Consider the following 8,743-nt stretch of genomic DNA (forward strand, 5'->3'; position numbering starts at 1 on the left):
GCCCGCGGCGCGGCGCAGCCCCGGCCCCCAGAAGCCGCTCAGTCGGCGCTGCCCGGATGCCGCCCCATTCTCCCCGAGCTGGGACGCGGCGCTAGCACCGCCCGGCCGGCCGCGCATGAGCAGGGCTGCCAGCTGCGCGTCATTCCCCGGCGCAGGCCCGGCCGTGCCCCCGGCCCCCCCTCTTCCTCCTCCTCCTCCTCCTCCTCCTCCTTCTTCCCGCCCTGCCGGCGGCGCGCGGCCGCCTCCCTCCCACCCCAACGCTCCTCGCCTCAGCGTGGGGACACGCTGCACGCCTTCAACCCCGCCGCCCGGAAAAGTTTCCCCCGGCCGAGCTCCTCCCGCGGCGGGGGGGGCTGCCCGCCGCCCGCTCTCCTTCCCTCCTCTGGCCGGCAGAGCCCCGGGAAATGGAGGGTGGCAGCGCTGGGGAAGCGGTCTGGGGCAGGGGGAAGAGCTGAGGGACGGGGTAGGGAAGAGGGATCCGTTGGGGGCTGAAGTGATGAACCGAGGGTCGAAGAAGGAGTTGGGAGTGAAGGGAAGAACTGGGGGACTGGAGATGAGCAGGGGACAGGGATGAGCTGTGGGTTGCGCAGAGTTGCAGAACTGTAGGGGTTGGAAGGGACCTCTAAGTCCAACTCACTGCTACAGCAGGTTCCTGCAGTGGGTGAGGAACTGAGGAGCAAGGGAGAAGCTGAGGGACGAGGTGAGGGTGACGGCTCAGGGAATAGTTGGGGGTTCCATGAGGAGCTGAGGGACAAGTTAGTAGGAGTTACATGATGAGCTGTGATGAGGGATGGGCTGAGGGGTGACTTGGGCTGGGGGTGAGTTAGGGGTTATGCGATGAACAGAGGGATGAGGAGCAAGCTGAGGGGTGATGTGAGGGTCAGGGACAGGCTGGGAAGATCTGCGGAGTGAGGGCAAAGGGACAGGCCATGTGACAGGCTGGTGACACTGAGCTGCGGGTGGCACCTGGAGCAGCATAGGGGTCCGGGGATGGAGGCCAGAGTCACAGAGGAGACCCTTCCCCTTCATAATGCCCTGCTCTGCATCCGTCCATCTCACCAAGGCCTCATCTCACCTCTGCCATGCAGGAGGAGGCCACACTTCGCTCCTTGTTCCCTGCTCTTACAGCCTCTCCCCTGGGCCTCTGCTAGGCCTGGCCCCAGGCGGGTTCCCTGAGCCTACCTGGGAAGGGCCCGGCCTGGGAGGTGTGCATGGACACTGGCCCTGATGCAGGGCACCAGCTGCACTGTGTGTCACAACAGCAGCACAACCTAATCCTCCCATTATTGTTTTTTATTGCATACAGTTAGATATTGCTGCATGTTAGCATCACTCCTGGGTGCTCCCTTCCTTGGCTGGCTTTGCTCCGTTCTACTGCCTTGGCTTTGTTCCTCACCTGCTCTAGCTTCCCCCTTCCCTGGGGGGTAACCTCGAGTTCTGTGTGCAAGAGGAGTAGAAGCATGTTACAAAATAAAAACTGAGCTTCATAAATAAGCAGGGAAAAATCTCTGAAGGAGACTGAGGGTTAGCGGGAGCTGCAGAAGCGAGGGAAGCCAGAAAAGGGCCCTTGCCACCTGTTCAGTCGCCGCCAGGGACAATGGCTTCCTTGGAGCCGTGCCCTGCCCAGCAGAGGCAGGCTGGTGGCTGGGATCTAGCCCATTGGAGGCTCTGTGCAGGCAGTGCTTGCTTTCCCTTGCTTTCCTCACATTCCTGATCCAGTTGCAGTAATGGAGCAGCTGAAAATTAGCCTCCTTCCACCTGGCCCTGACAGGCCCTTTTCAGAGGATTTCTGGTGTCTGGCAGCAGCTTTGCCCTACCTCACTTAAACAAGAGCTAAAATAAATATCGCCCTCTTAATAAGTAGCACAGAAATGTCATTTAAATTTAAGCAATTTAAAACCAAAGGTAGAAATCCCATGTGTAGTACAAAGCCTCTTAATGCAAATAGTCATTCATGCATCGTATGCCTCAATCACACTTGTACTGGTGTCATTTATGTCCTAATAAAATCCTATAATCTATTGCATGCCAATTAAACAAGGGAGATAGCTAAGTCTAACCACTTACTCTGATATTTACAGGCTAGTGGGGAGTCACAGTTACCTGCCTTGGGTTTTGCTGGGCTGTGGATTTACAGTGGAGCATTTTCTCTCCTCCTGTCTCTTTAAGGGATGGTACTGTAATATTTCAGATACACGGTATTTTAAACCAAGTTCTGCAAGATGGTTGTTAATGAAGGATCTGGAGCTTAGATACACCCAGTTAAACAACGGATTGATCTTAACAACTGTATTTGCTTTACCAATATTTTAAGTCGCATTCTAGAAAAGAGCCTTTATACTGATTTCAATAAGCTTTTTCTTACATTTGTGAGCATCTCTTAACTCACAAGGTAATTTCTGTATTGCTCACCAATCAATTATAACGGTAACCCCTTAAGAGAGAGAAACTGCAGAATTTATAACAGGTCCTCTCAGTAGCACTCTCTTCAGTCCTATTGTGCTTTAGGTCCTCCATCATTAATATGCATTTCTAGTTCTCTTTTTTTTTTTCATTCACTTCCAAATTTGCTGACCAACAAAGGACAATGGAAATTGCCTGTAAAGTTCCTTTCTTTATTTCCTGTCGGCAGGGTCATCAAGATCCTCACCCTGCTTACGTGCTTTCGTACAGCCGCCTAGTGTCCCTCTGGATGCAAACTGAAGGTGTCTTCCTGGGAAAATGGAGAATATATATATATATATAATCAATTAAGTGCACAATTTAAGCAGTGGGATGTAAAAAACAATAAATACATCTATTGCACTGTGGTTATCAATATTTATCTGTGGGAAACCCCAAGCTTGTATATATGAATATTTTCCTTGAAAAACACAGCAGAAGGATCACCCAAAGGAATTAACAAAATCAAACGGTCCAAATGTGAAAGGATGCTTCTGTTTGAAACAGCATCTCTGAATCAATCGTGCCTTTCCTTCTACCAAGGCAATTTCACATTTTCAATAGAAGGCAGACCTATGGTGATTTTTTCCCCCCTAGCATCAAATGGCTTTCCACACAATGATATTCATCATGTTATAACTCTAGGTGAATGATAATGGATCAGAGGGAATGAAAACAGATGGATGTTAAAATAGACAATTCTCTGCCGTGAACCTGGGAGCCCTCCGCTGCTGCCGAGTCTGCTCATTCAGTTCATAATTGTATTAGACATTCCAACAATAGAGAGGCCTTCTTCATTAATCCCGAATTTACTGAAAAGAAGCTCTGCAGACTATAGTTCTTTTGGTGCTTAGTCAACACCGGGCAAAATTTACCAGAGGCTCAAAGAGATAAAACTCAGCTAAATATAAACTAGCACAGAAAATTCCAAAAGCAGCGAGAGAGGTGGGCTAGTGAGACAAGGAAGGAGGAGAGCCTCTCAGCAGCACCACTGAAGACAGCAGGCATCCCATTACTTTTGTAACAGAGCTGCAGCTTCGATGAGACCAGGGACCTGTACAGAAGGGCTCTACATTGCTGGTGTACAGGCAGAGCCAAACTTATCAATATTGCTCCCGCACTTGATCTGATTTTTCCCCTTTCAGCCACCAGCCCACAGATAGCTACAGAAGCCAATGCATGCCAATCCCTGCCATGTGATGGGGCACAACCTTTTTGTAACCCTGGTCTGCATCAGATGACTGGGGCTAAGCAATACAGATCAAGTCTCTTACCAGCTGTCCTGTGAGTCAGACCTTGATTACAATATTGACATTAACATTTTAATCGCATGCATGCTGCTGCAGATTTCAGTGACCAACTTGCTTTGCCTTTGCTTTCTGAGGATAAGAAATCAGACCCTTGTTCATAGCCTGAGTGAGTATAGTGCCCGGAGAGCAGCTTCCCCCGCAGTAAATGTGGCACTGCTCTGCCTCAAGCTGCCCCTGAACGTTAACCTCGCTGGCACCGAACACTGCACTGGAACAGGACTTTGTTCTCAATTACCCTGTTCCCGTGTCTGAGGCAGGACTGGGAATTACGAAGAGAGGAGGAAGGCGGTGCTTTTGTATTCTCTGTAGCCCAAGGCTATGTGAAAATCTAGCCTGTCCCGGTCCAGCTATCATTTTCTGGTTCCCAGGGACTTTACTCAGAGCAGCGTCAGCCAGAGACTTTTCCTTCATGCAGGGCCTGGACTTTATTGTCACTGCCTGGTGCTGTCAGATCTACGTGAAGAAACTCCAGTGCAAATGAGAATCAGGCCGCAGACCTGCATCATCCCCCTCACCCTGAACATACCCTGTCATCTGCTGATAGCAATGCGGGCTCCTTCTGTGGAGCCTCGCTCTGTTAAAGACTGTAAGGTCCAAGGTGGAAGGACAACCAAAAGGTCAGAATAAATAAACCGAACACAAAATTGCTTAAGGCAATAAAGGGAGATCAGGGGCTTTCATTACAGTTCTGACATGAGACAGAGCATTCTTCAAGATGTTAAATAAACTGGATATTGTGTCACCAGGCTTTGCTGTTTTCTGTTGTTTCTCCCCCTGCTATCCCCATACTTTGCCAAAATGATCAGGCCTTAACTGCTTGTTATCCCTTCTGCAAACACGAGCTGCCTTTATCACTTGCTTCATCGCGGTCATTTGCAGTGAAAATACATAATCACTGTCAGAGTACAAAGAATCATTACGAATAATTAGTTACTTCCAATATGGCAAGTCAGTCTCATAAATCTTGAATATTTGGCTTTGGTTTTGGAAAGAGAATCCTTAATGGCTACACTTGTGAGACTCTGTTAATTGATATAAAATTGTGTTCAAAATTAAATTTGTTTTAACAGATCTAAATCACCCCAATAAATCAGCTCCAGCCTATCTGCTTTAAAGGTTCAAGTACACTTTTTTGCCTTAGGGAGAAAGCGTGCACTTGCAATCAATGTGTGGATGGCTAGGTCTGACCCTCCCCTGGTCTGCTAACTGCTTCCATATGCTGACACCAGGGTGATTTTGCTGGCCTGGAAGCACAAAGGGGGAAGTGTGCCATGCAATCCCTCCCAGCCCAGCTGCAGCAGGCCTGGTGCACTCGTCCTTCTGCAGGCAGGTGTGGGCACAGCACAGGTGGGCTTTAGCCGGCCTCAGTTACCCTGCAGTCAGCACGGCAGAGAGAAACTGTCCACCTCTGGCTGCCCAGATGGGTAAAGGATGTGAAGGACATTTTAAATGTAGTGGGGGGAAAAGAAAGTATAAGTCTTTTTATAATCAGATATTCGTATTTTGTGTGCTTGTGGATTGCAGTAGTGTGAATGGTGGCTCATATAATGCTCTTCTTTTCTCTGAAGAAGCCTTTTTCATTTTCTGTCATGGGTAGAAACAGAATTGCTCAGGTTGGAAAAGACCTTCAAGATCATCAAGTCCAACCAAAGTAGCAGAAGGCAATAATGACAGCAGCTTAATTTTGTCTGACCACATACACTCTGCTTAGCTCCTGCAATGGTTTTACATAGAACTTATTGTTTAAATCCTTATTTTAGGCTGAAGAAGCACAGAGAAGCAGCATTCCTCTCCTAACTTCTGAGGAGGTAGCCTGCTTCTCACCTATCCGTGGTGCTCCCGGGTCCTGCGGGGTAAAGCTCTGCTGGAAGAGCTCGGCGTTTGCATCCTGTCTGCTTCTACTGTCTGTTATCTTCAATCTCTCTGTAACTTTTTTTTTTCTCTTCCAGAGATTCTTTCCTGCCTACTTCATCTCAGTAAAGCTTTCCCCACCCTTCTGCCAAGGCTGTTGGCTGTATGTTTGCCTGTCTGCTCTCCCCCAGTTGAGGCTGCAGAACTCGTTCGGTGTGGGCAGGCCTTGACTCCTGCCTGCAGCCCTGTGAAGTCTGCTGCTCTCAGCCCAGGGATTTGCATATGCATGGCTCAGATTTCAGGAGGCTGTGGGCATTGCAGGGAATGCACTGCCTCTTGCTTCAGTTGTGTAAAGTCTGGGAAAAAAAAAGTGTGCAGCATGATGTGCAGTAGCTAAATACTGTGTTTTGCTTGACTAGGTATGCCTAAATCCTGTTGGGCTCAGTGATCTATTTAATGATTCTTTTACTTGCTTTTAGAACGCTGCTGGTGTATAGCCGTCGTCTTCAGCATATGATGTGTAGATGTACTTATCAGTGAATAAAAGCTAAAATCAGCTCCGCTCGGTGCAGCCATCGCTGCTGTTGGGAACCCATGGACAGAAGCTGCCTCTCTTTGCAAGTGCACTGTAGGTTGTGCTCTTTTTATCGTTTAAAATATCATTCCTTAAAAATATCATTTCTTTGTAATCTCCCTGCTGATAATATTAACCATCTAATAGCGAAATAAAAAACTTCCCTTTAAAAAAAAAAAAAACAAACCCCAAACACCAACCCTGAGAGGCCTGAAAATTAAGGCTTTAAACGCATTTTTGCGTTCTAAGCCCAGAAACCAGGGGAAAGCTGGTTAAAACCACACCAGAGAGGGTATGTCTGGTGATCCAAGTCCCAGAGATCTCCTAAAAAAGGCTGGCATGGAGCACGAGTGTAACTTAACACGTGGTCAGCCACTAATGATAAACAGGTGCTAAAACATTTCTGCAGTGTTCCCTCTGTTCACGTGTTGTCTCTTTGAAGCGACCATCAAGAAGATGTGTCATCTTAATTACAGTATTTGGGAGCAGGGAGTTTACTAGCAGCTAGGTAACTTGCTTGTAGGGGCTGTTCTGTGCCGGGGATTGAGCTCTTCAAGTAGCAGCAGCAGGCTAAAACCCAAAGTAGACTGACAAAATCACGATGATACATAATTTATATTGGGTCAAGTTACCCTTCATGGAAAGTAGGTGAGCTGTGCAAGTGTTAAGCAGGGCTTCACCCTGGCTATTGTCGATAGCTATAATAGGGAATTTATTCCCAGGATGGACAAGGCTTAACAAATTGCTCTGGTTATATGTTCTGGTGTCTTTAGGAGCTCAGACTGACTTTGCAAGAGCTGAATCAGAAATGGATTCGAAGACCTCTAGGAGAATATAATAGTTTAAATGTTAGAGTGGCTGCCTGGAATCATTTTAAAAAGAGAGGTAGATTTGGAAGCTAAATAAGAGAAGATTCAAATGGGTCACCGTTAGGCTGAATGTGTCATAAGCACTGAATTATTCTTAACACAGAGGGCTATTTTTTGCATGTGCCTCATGCTATTGCTAATCTGTTGTTCTTCATCTGATTCACTGATTTAATTTCACTTCTGTGAAGGAAGGAAAGAGCCTCGATTCGAGAGGACGGATGGCCTTTGGAAGGGGGGTGTATTGCACTGCAGAAAGCATTTTACAAGAAGGTAGCCCGCCACAATCCTGTGCCATAGGCCTTCCTTTGGAAGCACATGTTTCTCCCCCATAAGTCTTTGGAACAGTTTTATACCACACATGTTTCAAGAGAATTAAATCAATAACAATCTGTACCTTTCTAACCTGAAATGCAAGCTCTGCACGGCAGGAGATCAAGCTATGCAATTAACTGTTGTCCTTTCAAAGGAATTCTGACAGATATTTATAGTTTACTGTATTCCATTTCCCTGCCATTGGAATATAACAGTACAACTGAATGCAGCTGACTGGAACTATGAAATAATTATAGCAATAACTATTCCCTTTTCTTCTGGGGAAATCTTGTAAAGTGCTGAATGTGGGAACTGCTGATGTTCTCGCACCTCAGAACTCAGCCCTTGCCTTTGCTTTATCATGCATCTTTATGGCATTCAGGAGAGTTTTTTCAATTACCTACCTCTTTTTCTAATGTCATATTCTAAATCTCACATTCAGCTGGAAGATGAACGAAGCAACACTGAACAAATAAACACGTTTTTAAGAGCTTTCTAAAATTGGGCACGGTCAGTGCATGAAGCAAAAGACCGCTCTGTAGTGAAATAAGTCATATCTTTGTGTGGGAGTTCGGAACAGCGTATTAAGAAGAAACTGTGCAATATCACCAAAAGTGAATAGATTGGCATTTGACTGCCAGGCACTTTGCAAATTTCAATACAGTGGCACTTATTTTATACCCTGAGCTGTCACTGTAACTTATGTGCTCACGCTGGTGACTTAGTAGCATAATGACAGGCCATTGTTACTAAGCTAATTAATTTTAAACAATCTTTCCTAACAGTGTGCTTGAAAGTGACATTCATTTGCTGCAGACTTGAGACGTTGGAGCTTCAGGAAAATAGTAATGCTGAATCTTACAGCTGTCTCTCTTGCTGGCTCAGTGCAAGTGTCTTATCAGAGGATATTTGCTGTGTTGGGCACTTTAGATCTGAAGCTTGATTTGCCTTTTGCCAATTGCAGTATCCTCAGCTGCTTTGCTTTATGGCCGTGCAGCACAGAGGCACGTGGCAGGTTGCAGCCCTCTGGCAGTTCTGCCGCAGGACCCGTTCCCCTCAGGTGTGGTGAAGTTCTGCAGAGGGCTTCATGGAATTAATTCTCTAACCCTGCTCACCCAAAGGGGTAGAAAAGAAATGTCCACATGGATGGGGCGTGAAGTCAAATCCTTCCTCCAACAAGAAAAGGGTGAGAACAGGGAAGAGAAACTATTCTCACTTCATTCTCACAGGTGGCACAGACTCTGTGTGGCTGTTGAGTAATCCTGTGTTGTGTGACTGCCCAGTAGCAACGGCACCCAGTCACCCTGCTACCAGCCCTGCTTTGGCACCCAGTCACCCTGCTACCAGCCCTGCTTTGGCACCCAGTCACCCTGCTACCAGCCCTG

Source organism: Numida meleagris, chromosome 14, assembly GCF_002078875.1.
Source record: "Numida meleagris isolate 19003 breed g44 Domestic line chromosome 14, NumMel1.0, whole genome shotgun sequence".
NCBI classification, from domain to species: domain Eukaryota; kingdom Metazoa; phylum Chordata; class Aves; order Galliformes; family Numididae; genus Numida; species Numida meleagris.